This window comes from Stomoxys calcitrans, chromosome 3 (assembly GCF_963082655.1).
Source record: "Stomoxys calcitrans chromosome 3, idStoCalc2.1, whole genome shotgun sequence".
In the NCBI taxonomy this organism is placed as follows: Eukaryota; Metazoa; Arthropoda; class Insecta; order Diptera; family Muscidae; genus Stomoxys; species Stomoxys calcitrans.
In genome coordinates, this window is record NC_081554.1 from 104,498,515 (window position 1) to 104,511,833 (window position 13,319).

The following is a 13,319-nucleotide window of genomic DNA, read 5'->3' on the forward strand; positions in this document are numbered from 1 at the left end:
GTGCTTATTTCGTCAGCTGATTCATCTGGGAAATCCGCAATCACAGGTGGAACCGTCCTGTTAGCCACAGTCATTATCCTCGCCAAAAATAAGTTTGGGAATTTCGTGCCATGTCGTGCAATTTTAGATTCTGCATCCCAATTGAACTTGATTGCAAATTGTTTTGCAAAGATTCTTGTCTTAAATTGCAATCGGGTTTCAGCCACAGTTTACGGGTTAGGTGACGGAAGTATGCTGGTTGAGAAATCTGTTGATTTGGTTGTGAAGTCTTGCCATAGTGATTTCACCACTTCGTTCGCTGCAATGGTGGTACCAAACATCACAGATTACAAGTCAAACATAAATCTTGATACTTCCAACTGGAATATACCAAAAAGCATACAATTGGCAGACCCAGCATTCAACAAACCGGATCATATCAACATGTTAATTGGTGCCGAATTGTTTTTCAATTTGATGTGGTGGGGCAAATAAATATTGGTGCCAACCTTCCTGTACTACAAAAAACATTATTCGGCTGGGTCGTGGCAGCTGGGTAGCAGGTGATAATTTTTATCCATGTCAATCCTGGTCACTTGCTGTATCGTATGACGAGGTAAAGTAAGAAGAAGAGTAACTTTGAGCCGTCATCAAATCTTTTTGGAAAATCGAAACCAACTTTTTCCATGATGAATCCAGATCTGAAAATGAACTACTGCGAAAATCATTTTCTAAGCAACTTCGTTCGTTTGCCTTCTGGGACATAATCAGTTCGGCGGCCGCAAATCGAAAGCAGAGGAGTTTCATCACTTGGCGGTTCATACCAGCGTGCATTGCAAAGGCTGAAGTCCTTGGAAAGAAAGTTTCGGCGAAATCCAGAAATAAAGGCTCAGTATACAGCTTTCATGAGTGAGTATGCCACATTAAGCCATATGCCGTTAATTTCGCCACAGGTACCAGATTTGAAGTACTATTTGCCACACCACTGTGTTCAGAAGCTGGACAGCACATCGACCTAACTTAGAGTAATTTTTAATGGATCGGCAAAAACTACAACCGGACTGTCGTTAAACGACATTTTGCATTCCGGCCCTACTATACAACCAAAGCTCTTCAATACCCTCCTCAGGTATAGATTTTTTAAAGTGGCCCTTAGCGGAGACATTTGCAAAATATACAGATGTGTACGAGTGTCTCACCCTGACGATTACCTCCAATGCATTCTGTGGAGAGAGAACGAGGCGGATGAAATAAAAACATATAAATTGAACACAGTCACCTATGGCACAAATCCCGCTGCGTTCCTGGCTGTCCGTGCAATGCATCAACTTGCAATCGATGAAGAGCAGAATTTGCCACTGGATTCCAAAGTGGTTCTGCGTGACTTCTACGTAGATGACATGCTTTCCGGTGGCAATTCCATAGCATAGGTCGAAGAGATAAGGCATCAAGTGACAGCTTTGCTTAAAAAGGGCGAATTCTTGATTCGCAAATGGTGCTCCAACGATCCAGATGCTCTACGAGATGTTCCTACAGAAGACTGCGAAACAATGTTGAAATTTCACGACCGAACCGATGTCACCCAAACTCTTGGGCTCCCAGAGTGACAATTACATATTTTCGTTTACCTCCATTGATGACTGCAAGGTGGTGACAAAGCGGTCCATATTGTCTTCGATTGCCCGTCTTTGCTTACTACGACGCTTCGTTGCCACTAGAGGCAAACCTAAAACGATTTAATCCGACAATGCGACAAATTTTGTGAGAGCAAAAAATTAGTTGGATGAATTGAAGCAAATGTTTTGAAGGCAATCACATCCAAATGCCATTCATGATCAATGTCTTGATGATGGCATTGATTGGAAATTTATCCCACCCAGATCACCACATTTTGGTGGTGTCTGGGAAGCGGCCGTAAAGTCTGCTAATTCCATTTCTACCGAGCAGTTGGCCTCAATACACTTCCATTCGACGAGCTACGCACCCTAGTCTTCGATTTTGAACTCTCGTCCATTGTGCCCACTCTCCGAAGACCATGAGGACCTGGATATATTAACGCCTGGCCATTTTTTAGTTGGTGGTCAACTTATTTCAATACCCGAACCAAATATGTCATCAATAAATTTAGGTCGTCTCAACAGTAGGCAAAAGGTTTCGGAATTGCAACAGATTTTTTGGAGAAAGTGGAGCAGTTCGTATTTAACTCTTCTAAAAGAGCGATCAAAATGGCAGTCTCAAAGTGAAAACATCTCCGTTGGTGCCATGGTGATAATAAAGGATGAAAATTTACCACCACTAAAATGGCAAATGGGACGAGTGGTTGAAACTACAAAGGGCGAAGACGGAATAGTGCGAGTGGTGAACGTTCGAACAAGCAGCGGAATATTTAAGCGAGCTGTAACTAAACTGGCCGTACTACCAATTGATAAGTCAGTTGAAGCCCTAAGACCTTCAACGGGGGGATGTTAACCGCAAGTCCGGCCCTGTTTGGTTTGAATACTGCTGTTACCCAAAAATGTTATGCAAATTATTGGTATTGCATTTGCATTGCAACATCTCAAATCTGCTACCTGCCTGCCATCTAAATGCAGCATGCACTTTCACACATACGCCTGCGCATTGTAGATGTCCTGTGATATGTCATTTTTGTATTCACATGTAATTGAAAATGTTTGTCAACATTGTTAATTTACATACGATTCATCATATTTGCTATCACACATGCATGTTATTTTCCTATGACATAGCCTACAAATTTGAGCAAAAGCTACCTTTTTTAAAGCGTAGAAATTGTTAAAGTTGTGAGAAAGCTGGTTAAAGCATAAATTTATGAAAACAATCTAATTTAGGGTTGCTTTCATTCGATTAACAACAAAAACAGCTAATTTCTTTGTTTTTGTAAGAACGAATAGAGCACGCTAAAATCGAAAAAAATACATGTGCTATTTTGAAAAGTGATTTCCAGATTGTTACAATTTCAACTTTGTTTATTTTTATCCCTTTGAATTCAATAGTTCATTAAAAATAGATTGTTTGCTCCGGTTCCCGAGAGGTATTGAATTTTATTTTATTTGTGAAAGAGAAAACTGCAAGCTACGCGTCGAACTTCGGCAACGAATCTACAGATGCGGCGATAGCAAGCAGAATGAAGAAGTTTTGCCGACGGTCAGCTAGATGGTGATGACGATGCTGTTATGATTTTCGGGGTTTTGACCGTTGTGGAGGGCTCTCACTCACAGGAGTTTATGGTGAATCGGGGGGAGTCGATGGCAGCACAAGCTCGTAAAGAAGCACCGGCTCAATCGCACAACAAGGCGGCACTCGAATCTAAAAAGGGAGAAAGCTAAGAGGAGCAAGTCACCCTCAGAATAACTCAAGCAACAAAAAAAAACATTTTTTTCCTTTGCGTCGATCGCCACTTCATTTTGTTTCACTCCTATTGCGTTCCTCCTTCTCTTTCGTTGTATATGGTAAGAGGCAATCGCCAGTTTGTTTTTATGGCTGTGCCATTACTTGTATCACACGACATGTACAACTCTAAATGTGCTAATTTTGACTGTCATAAGACAACTACATGCCGTGTAATAGAGCCTTTACGCAGACATCCGAAACACAAGTCGCATTTGGCTGACTTAAAAAATGCAACTACAATACATTTCCAAACCCAAAATACCATCAGGTCGACCCTCTGATATGGAAGGAAAAGCTTGTATCTTCTCGAGCTGCGACTTGATCAGCATATCTGGACGTCCAATGTTGAAACACAATTCCTCCATAATATGTGCACGGAGTCTCTTGCTGCCTTCTGTAAGTGAATTAAATTTTGTCTATTAGAATATCCATTAAAATATCTAATGTCGTGTCGCTATATGTAGTCAGGAACAATGGCCAATCCTATGACTTACCATCGAAGTGCGGTTAGTTATACAACTTCGTAAATAATTCACAATTTCTTACACGAATTTCATTAGTTGCACCGTCTGCATTGTTTACATTTGACAATGGATGCAAAGCTGGTGCTACTTCTGACGGCGGCTTGTGTAACGAAAAAGGATTCTTTATTCGTTTATATCGATATTGATGATCGGCTATCGGCACAGCTGATAACAAATCATTCTGTGATGACGGCAAAAAGTAAGATGATGGCTGTTGTGTAGCCCAAAGAGGGTAAGATAATCAAGAGAGAGTTTCTGCTTTGTCTTCCCCGTACCGTAAAATAACTCGCGTTAAAGACACAACATTTTTATTGTATTCCAATTGGATTCACATTGAGGGTTGCAACATTTTCGGGTTATTCTGTTTTGATTCGGGCATTCGTTCGAACATTTTTTCGTATTTTGCTTTGTTTCTTTGCAACCGAAAGTTGCAATAAAGGAAAAACGAAATATCGTGAGCAATTCAAATATGTTGTGTCTTAAAATTTTGTCACTCGTCATCACGTATTGCCCTCTAACGCCAGCTCTTATCTTTCTTACCCTCTTTGGTGTAGCCAACGTTCTTCTTTGATTGTGTTGGGCGTTCACACTTGTTTTGTGTAAATAGTCGATTTCTGCAAAGTTGTCGTTATCGATGGCTGTGTTGATTCTGCTTTCGACATCTGTTGTTGCAAATCATTGGCAGCATTTGCAGACATGGCTATTTCACGAATTGGGACAGTATAATGGCAATGGCGGCATTATTTTGGCTCGTGTCCCTTTTCATTTCATCTATTGAATACTTCGACGAATTCATTGTTGACATTATTGAAAACAAAATCTCATCGGTAACCGGCCTGGCTCCTTTGGTGGTAGTATCAAGCCATATTCATTTTCAGGTATTGGCAGTTGCCCAACAAAATATTGAGTACACTATCAGTGATTAGTGCAGCTCTGAATTTGTGTATTTTATTAGTTCGCGCCATTTGTCGTTGTTTGTGTTATGGTTCTTAACTATAATATACACAACCAACTGGTTGACAGGGAGTGCACTTCGCGAGAAAAAATTGTACTCAGCTCTTTACGGTACACTACCTGGTAATTATGTCATAGGTGGTATATTGCCCAAGCTTCTAATGGCTTTTGTACTTCTCCTGCTTCTGAGCGTGCCGACGGTGTGTTTGTCGTGGCAGACAATAGTTTTCCTGGCTCTTTGGCAGTAGTTTTAGTCTCCACGGTGACCAATGTCGAATTTAAACTACCACTATGAGAGGACTCCCCATCTTCTTGACTCGAGGCTGCATTCTTTCTTGATCTTGTGTCAGACATTTTTGACTTAATAGATGAGGCGATCCACTTGACGAGAGCGCAGAGAAAACAAAGAGAAACTTTTGTGGCAGATTGTAATAAATTCTGATGTAGGCAGACCGAAATTTGTCAGGCACAAGCAATACCTTACCGGATCGATTTCCAATAGGCAGCAAAAAAAATGGAGTTTTAATGTACAAATTTAAATTTAAAATTTTATCGAATTCAATTGTTAAGTAAATCACTTAAACTAAATAAACATGCGAATTTATATTGAGAATTATATGACGAGTGTGGTGATGACTTCTGTTCGCATGTGCATATGCGATGGCGTGACTTGAATGTGTGTCTGTGTGTACCTATTACTGTGTTTGCGTGTGGATTTTTTCTTTGGTGTTGTCTCTTCGCGTCTCTTTCAACGACATGTTTCACTGTCATCGGTGCTTATTTAATCGATTGCTAAATCATCGCAGTAAACAGAGTTGACTCCATATAAAATAGGTTGATTCACAGCTCCACTTTTTTCAATTTATATATATTTGATTTACCTAACTCTATAAGTGAATCAATCGATTTCGCCCATCATATAATAGTCTACCATACGGAAAAGGTCATCATTGTCACTATATACGCAAAGGATTGAACATTGTCCATAAATTTCGAAAAGTGCGAGACTATTCTCTTTAGACCATCAGTCGGGAAATGTTTTGTTTTTTGTAAATTGGAAGTCATTCAGGATATATTCCCCAATCGATGGTAAAAGCGTTCAGAATAAAGAAGGAGTGAAGGATTTGAGTATTCACATAGATAAATTTCGCTATTTTGATAAACATGTTAACATAAAATTAGAGAAAGCTAGAGGCGATTTTTTCAATTTTAAGCACATCCAACCCAAATGTGAAAGTACTTTTATATCAGGCCTTGCTACGTCCTTTTATCACATATGAATGCAAATTTTGACAGTTCGAAAATAAATAACCTGGAAATTTTTACTTGGACTTTCTTTCCCAGCAGAAATTTGCAACTTTGAACAGATGTTTTTAAAGGTCAGATATTCTATAAAATGCGCTATTACATGAAAATAGATCAAAAAGGTTGAGGTAAGTAAAAAACAAAAATATTGTTTGTTGGTAATTATTAAATTTATTTGTAATTCTACAGTACAAAATATGCGGAACTCTTTCTATTCTTCCAGAAGCCAAGAAAAGAGCAATTATCAGTTTCTTTAGTGTTTTGACTCATCGGAGATCTACGATGAAACCAACACCGTTCCTTTGAAATTATTAAGAAGGTTGCTGAGATTGAGTGGGTCTGGCTGGGAAGTTAAAAGTGGGTTAGCAAAGCTCCGGAAATACTTAACAGAACCAAAAATCAAGAGAAATTAATTAAATTTCTTACCTTCTATCAACTTTTGCAAATATTTGTAAAATAGAAATTTAACCATACCAAAATTTGGAGTAAAATATCAATGCTTTGAATCAAAAATACCAAATGAAGTATCTATTACCGTAGTACTGAGAAAAATGACAAATTTATAAAAAAAATATTCTGGACAGGACTATGACCAATGGTCCTGGAGGACATCTAAGAATTTTACAAGGTACTACCATACATTATTGGAAAGGTCACGATGTGTGCTTTCCAAAACATGTCCTTATTCGAATCGAGCAGTTGGCTTTTTATATTCCTGTCCTTTTTAAAAATGTATCGAAAAAAAAAAATTTTTTTTGAGAGAGAATGTGGTTGTTTATCCGTTCTGTTGTGTACTCGCTCGCTCTTTTCAGTTACAAACATTGAATGTTAGATATAAAGCAGCTTCCTGTAAAAATGTTAATTACATATAATCATATACATGGGAATGTATACTTTTCAACCCTATAAAATAACTCATAAGTTTTCCCATAGAGGTCGCTTGTGTTATTAGCGTACTCGCATATTGCGTCTGCGCTGTTTACTTTTTCCACTTCTGTTCCAAGCTTTTTTGAAAATAGTGTGAGGTGTCTATACTTTACTTTATCTATGCCAGGCATGGACACATATTTTTGGCTGTGTTCGTGAGTACAATTGTTTTGCTCTACACGCGAAATAAAATTACAATGCCAAAATGGTTCGAAAATAGTTATTTTTTTACAATTCATTTAAAATGAGTTTTTTTGGTTTGAACTTGTGGCTTTAATGATGAAAGCCTTTCTATTTAAATATATATTTGATAGATACTTATTGAGCAAATGTTTCATTACAATTTGAACATGACTGTGTTTGCTTCCAAATTAAGCATCTCCAAAAGATGTCTGGTAAGGAACAAATTGATTTTTCATTCATTCGTCGTTATTTGTGTTTATGTTGCCTGATCAGTAATTAATAATGTACGTAGTTTGTTTCTATTTCAGCGTGTGTATAGAGAGCTAGTATCCACCAAATGAGCATAAGCTGCTAAGTTCAAATGCTCAAAAGAGTTCCTTTGCCCATGCCTGGTCTAGGCCAGCGATGGCCAAATCGGTACCCTGTGGTTTTTCTCTCGGCAGAGAAGTTTTTTTTTGTTGCGAGAGAGCTCTCTTTCCACAAGCAGAAATTAAAACAAACCACGAACATTCGGTGAATATTATTTAGCGCAGCTAAGGCAATTTGCAATTTTATTTCGCATGTAGACAAAACAATTGTACTCACGCAAACATAGCCAAATAATTGGGCCCACCGCTGTCATAGTCTATAACAGGCATTGTCACTACTTTTTGACTATGTGTGCGTGAGTACAATTGTTCATTCAGAGTTTGAAATAACTCTCTAACTGTAGAAGATGCAATGAAAGCAAGACCATTGGTCGTGAGTGAGAGTGCAAAGTTACTCTCTGTCTTCTAAATGTTTATTGGTTGTCGTTCGACAAATGCTTCTTCTCGCCAGCCGGCAATCAAAACAACTCTTTCTCTCTCTGATCTATCAGTGCAGAACATTGGGAAATGTTGGAGCGTAGCAAATTTCTCTTGCAGCGTTCCAATTGCAAAAGCTGCTACACGGATGGTACAGTTTATTCATCGGAATGAAGCACCATTAGCTTCTTTGAACTGCGACATGCGTTAATCCTGTGCAACGTAGGTGTTGTTACAAAAAACAAAAAAGAAATAGAATCATTATAGTGAAAGCATTTGTCAAGTGAGGTTTCATTATGGAGCAAAACAAAAAAACACTTTACCGCCTTAGTGCGAAACTATTTTATATGGATTTAAAAGAGAAAAAAAAAAAACGTTTCTATAAAAGATTTTTTAAATAATGAAAAAAGTGTTTTATACGAAGACTTTAATAAAAAAATTAATAACTTTCATTATATTAAAACTCTACACAATTTTGTCGGAAATAGACTAATGAAATTGAAGCTGTATGGATTGTTTAAATATACCGTATGTATTGTAATGATTATTTGGGCAAAATGTTTTACACAATTTTATATGGTTGTGAACAAAAATGAAAAAGTGGGTGGTCTCATGTTGTAATCTAACAACAGGTCGAAAAATAGTTTGATGATTTCAAGAGGAGAATGTCCAGGATTAGATGCAATGGTTTTGCTTTGCCCACCACCGCACAGTAGAATAGAATCGAAAAAAATAGTAAAAAATCTACCGTTCATTAAAGTTTGAAGATATCTCACTGAAATTTTTAATGGTTAGAGGTAAGATGTTAGCGAAATCATGTGCATAATTTCAAGGCCCTAGGTGGACGCCCCCCCTTAAGTTGGTTGATTAGGCTTGGTTTTGGGACGAATTTTAAAAACTTTTTGCTGTATAGTGCTCAAAATTCCCTATAAAAAAGTCCGCTTGAGGTCTACAATAGAAGTTTAGTTACTGGACTATGGAAAGCCTAAGGAAAAAGTCAAAGTTAAAGCAAGAAAATACAAAAAAAAAAAAAAAAAATGCTGACAGTTAAGCAAATGAAATCGATTCATGTTGCTTCGATAGTGTGTAAATGCTTAAACTTTGTGCTTAGGAAGTCAAGTAAAGTTATTCTGATTTTTTGGTTGCTTTTGCTGTTACGTTGCTTATTTCTTTTTCGTAGTCATAGGTAACAGCGTGCCATTCTCCACAAGTTTATTATGAGCATTTATTTTTGTGGTGGCATGCTGCTGTTCTCTGGCACACACGTACGTTTCACATAATTTTTCTACGCCGCTTTCTCGCGCAGTGGGAGTGCAAAATACTCTCTGTCTGCTAAATGTTTATTGGTTATCGTTCGACAATGCTCAATCAATCAAAACAACTCTTTCTCTCTCTCCCTCTCTCCCTGATCTGTCAGCGCAGAACATGGGGAAATGTTGGAGCGTAGCAAATTTCTCTTTCAGCGAATTTGCAAAAGCTGCTACAAGAATGGTACAGTTTATTCATCGAAATGAAGCACCATTAGCTTCTTTGAACTGCGACATGCGTTAATCCTGTGCAACGTAGGTGTTGTTACAAAAAATAGAATCATTGTAGTGAAAGCATTTGTCAAGTGAGGTTTTATTATGGAACAAAACAAAAAAACATTGGTCATAATCCTGTCCAGATTTTTTTTCGAGAAATTCTTTAAAAAGACAGGAATTTGAAAAAACCAAATGCTCGATTTTCGAATAAGGACATGTTTTGGAAAGCCCACATCGTCACCTTTCCAACGATGTATGGTAGTACATTTTAGAATTCTTAGAAGTCCTCCAGGAGCGTTGGCCATAATCCTGCCCAGATTTTTTTTCGAGAAATTCTTTAAAAAAACAGGAATTTGAAAAAACCAACTGCACGATTTTCGAATAAGGACATGTTTTGAAAAGCACACTTTCGTCACCTTTCCAACGATGTATGGTAGTACGTTTTAGAATTCTTAGAAGTCCTCCAGGAGCGTTGGCCATAAGCCTGTCCAGATTTTTTTCGAGAAATTTTTTAAAAAAGACAAGAATTTGAAAAAACCAAATGCTCGATTTTCGAATAAGGACATGTTTTGGAAAGCCCACATCGTCACCTTTCCAACGATGTATGGTAGTACCTTGTAGAATTTGTAGATGTCCTCCAGGAGCGTTGGCCATAATCCTGTCCAGATTTTTCTTCGAGAAATTCTTTAAAAAAGACAGGAATTTGAAAAAACCAACTGCACGTTTTTCGAATAAGGACATGTTTTGGAAAGCACACATCGTCACCTTTCCAACGGTGTATGGTAGTACCTTGTAGAATTCTTAGAAGTCCTCCAGGAGCGTTGGCCATAACCTGTCCAGATTTTTTTTTCGAGAAATTTTGTAAAAAAGACAGGAATTTGAAAAAAGCAACTGCTCGATTTTCGGATAAGGATATGTTTTGGAAAGCACACATCGTCACCTTTCCAACGATGTATGGTAGTACCTTGTAGAATTCTTAGATGTCCTCCAGGAGCCTTGGCCATAATCCTGTCCAGATTTTTTTTTCGAGAAATTCTGTAAAAAAGACAGGAATTTGAAAAAGCCAAATGCTCGATTTTCGAATAAGGACATGTTTTGGAAAGCACACATCGTGACCTTTCCAATGATGTATGGTATTACCTTATAGAATTCTTAGATGTCCTCCAGGAGCCTTGGCCATAATCCTGCCCAGATTTTTTTTTCGAGAAATTCTTTAAAAAAGACAGGAATTTGAAAAAAACCAACTGCTCGATTTTCGAATATGTTTTGGAAAGCACACATCGTGACCTTTCCAATGATGTATGGTAGTACCTTGTAGAATTCTTAGATGTCCTCCAGGATCGTTGGCCATAATCCTGTCCAGATTTTTTCTCGAGAAATTCTTTAAAAAAAGACAGGAATTTGAAAAAGCTAACAGCTCGAATTTCAAATAAGAACATGTTTTGGAAAGCACACATCGTGACCTTTCCAATGATGTATGGTAGTACCTTGTAGAATTCTTAGATGTTCTCCAGGACCATTGGTCATAGTCCTGTCCAGAATATTTTTTTTTATAAATTTGTCATTTTACTCAGACTACGGTAATAGATACTTCATTTGGTGTTTTTGCATTGATATTTTACTCCAAATTTTGGTATGGTTTTATTTTTCTTTTTACAAATATTTGCAAAAATTGATAAAAAGTAAGAAATTTAATTAATTTCTCTTGTTTTTTGGTTCTGTTAAGTATTTACAGAGCTCTGCTAACACCTCAGTGGATCTCTGTTAATACTCTCTCTCGCACTCTGTTAACAAAGCGGTTTGTGTCTCTGCTAGTTAAATTCGGAATCTATCTTCACGCACATTGTCCTTAGCCGCCTGACCAAATAGAAAGTTCCCTAAGCCTCACATCAGTGGTCGCAGCAATTTGTATAGCCACAATATCCAGAAGCATTAGGTGGTTAGTCCAAGATGTATTTGTCAGTACACCAAGTGCTGCTGACAAGGGAGTTGAGAACGTTGTTTCTACTTTTGTGTACGGTCATGGCATGTAGTCCTATGCAGCCATGGAAATGCATGCTCGGCGAATAGAAAATTGTCCAACGGGAGGAGTAGTCCCTCATGCGTCGTAGCAAATGATGAGAGAAGGGAGATCGGCCTGTACGACTCGACCTTGTTCGCGTCCTTTCCAGGTTTCAGGCGATGTTCAGACTTGCTGACGACAGTTGTAAGGTACTCCACTTCAGGCTGATCCAGATTCTTCAGCATCAGTGTAGAGATTCCCTTTGGGAGCAGCGCCTTGCGCGACTTGGATCCACGGATGACATTCGTAGCTTCGTGCACGGTAAATTGAGATTCGTGCACGGAGATCGAGGATACGACAAATGGCTCCCCTTCTAGCCTTGCATTTTTTGTTTTTTTTTTTTGAACAATTGTTTTCCTAAGCAAGCAAATAAAAACCAACCAAAGCAAAAATCAGCTGTTGTTTTGCAAATTTTCAATGGAAGTCGTTCATGTACAATTGCTTGCAATTTTTTTAAAGAGACTAAAATGGCTCTTACTTTCCTGGAAATTTTTACTGGAAAAGTACGCGAAGTGATCTAATTTCATTGTCAGTTCAATGCAATGCACATCTACTAATATGATAATGACTCCATATTATAGCAGCGATCTTTATATAGTAAGAACTCTTGAATCAGGGTTTTTACCTCTTGGAGCCTTCTTATGTCTAGATAAGAATGGCTATACCCAAGATAAGAATGGTATCCCTACTCTATATCACCTTTATATACGTGCCAACACTAAAAGTATAAATAGAAATCTAGTTTCATAAACGAAATTTGATTCGATACAACCGTGCCAAATAGAGATTGCCTAGAAGGCAACAACATCAATAAGGATAAGTTTTGTTGGTTTTCAACCTAACGTTTTTTTACACATCCTAACCTTTTTTAACTACTCTATGTTTTAAAAATAATGTTTTTGTAATTTTTTCCTTATAAATCACATCATCAATTCATGTATTGTATATATTGTAATATACTTTAATATGTAGAATATTAATGATTGTTTGAGTAGAATTAAACTACAAATATTTAAAATTATTGAGATCCCGTTATTGGGCGTTATATTTTTATACCCTTCACCATAGGATAGGGGGTATACTAATTTCGTCATTCTGTTTGTAACTACTCGAAATATTCGTCTGAGACCCCATAAAGTATATATATTCTTGGTCGTCGCGACATTTTATGTCGATCTAGCTATGTCCGTCCGTCTGTCTGTCGAAAGTACGCTAACTTCCGAAGGAGTAAAGCTAGCCGAGTGAAATTTTGTACAAATACTGATTATTAGTGTAGGTCGGTTGGTCATGGTCATGGTAAATGGGCCATATCGGTCAATGTTTTGATATAGCTGCCATATAAACCGATCTTGGGTCTTGACTTCTTGAGCCTCTAGGCTGCGCAATTCTTATCCAATTGGAATGAAATTTTGCAAGGTGTGTTTTGTTATGATGTCCAACAACTGTGGTAAGTATGGTTCAAATCGGTCCATAACCTGATATAGCTGCCATATAAACCGATCATGGGTCTTGACTTCTTGAGCTTATAGAGGGCGCAATTCTTATCAGATTTGAATGAATTTGTGCACGAAGTATTTTGTTATGATATCCAACAACTGCGCCAAGTATGGTTGAAATCGGTTCATAACCTGATATAGCTGCCATATAAACCGATCTGGGATCTTGA

General features: G+C 37.8%; 2 long non-coding RNA genes across 3 annotated transcripts; one reads left to right on the top strand and one right to left on the bottom strand.

The window, feature by feature from the left end:
- Window positions 1–2,945: 2,945 nt before the first annotated feature.
- On the bottom strand, window positions 2,946–5,703 carry LOC106092936 (uncharacterized). Of its 2 annotated transcripts, XR_001222261.2 has the most exons (3): window positions 5,353–5,703; window positions 3,885–5,281; window positions 2,946–3,784 (listed from the first exon to the last, which is right to left on the bottom strand). It is a non-coding gene; the product is annotated as an uncharacterized LOC106092936 (long non-coding RNA). The 2 variants fall into 2 exon arrangements; XR_001222260.2 differs by having other exon boundaries at window positions 3,885–5,703.
- Window positions 3,705–6,445, top strand: LOC106092937 (uncharacterized). The gene is made up of 3 exons (XR_009397652.1): window positions 3,705–3,786; window positions 6,216–6,301; window positions 6,363–6,445. It is a non-coding gene; the product is annotated as an uncharacterized LOC106092937 (long non-coding RNA).
- The last annotated feature ends 6,874 nt before the right edge of the window (window positions 6,446–13,319 follow it).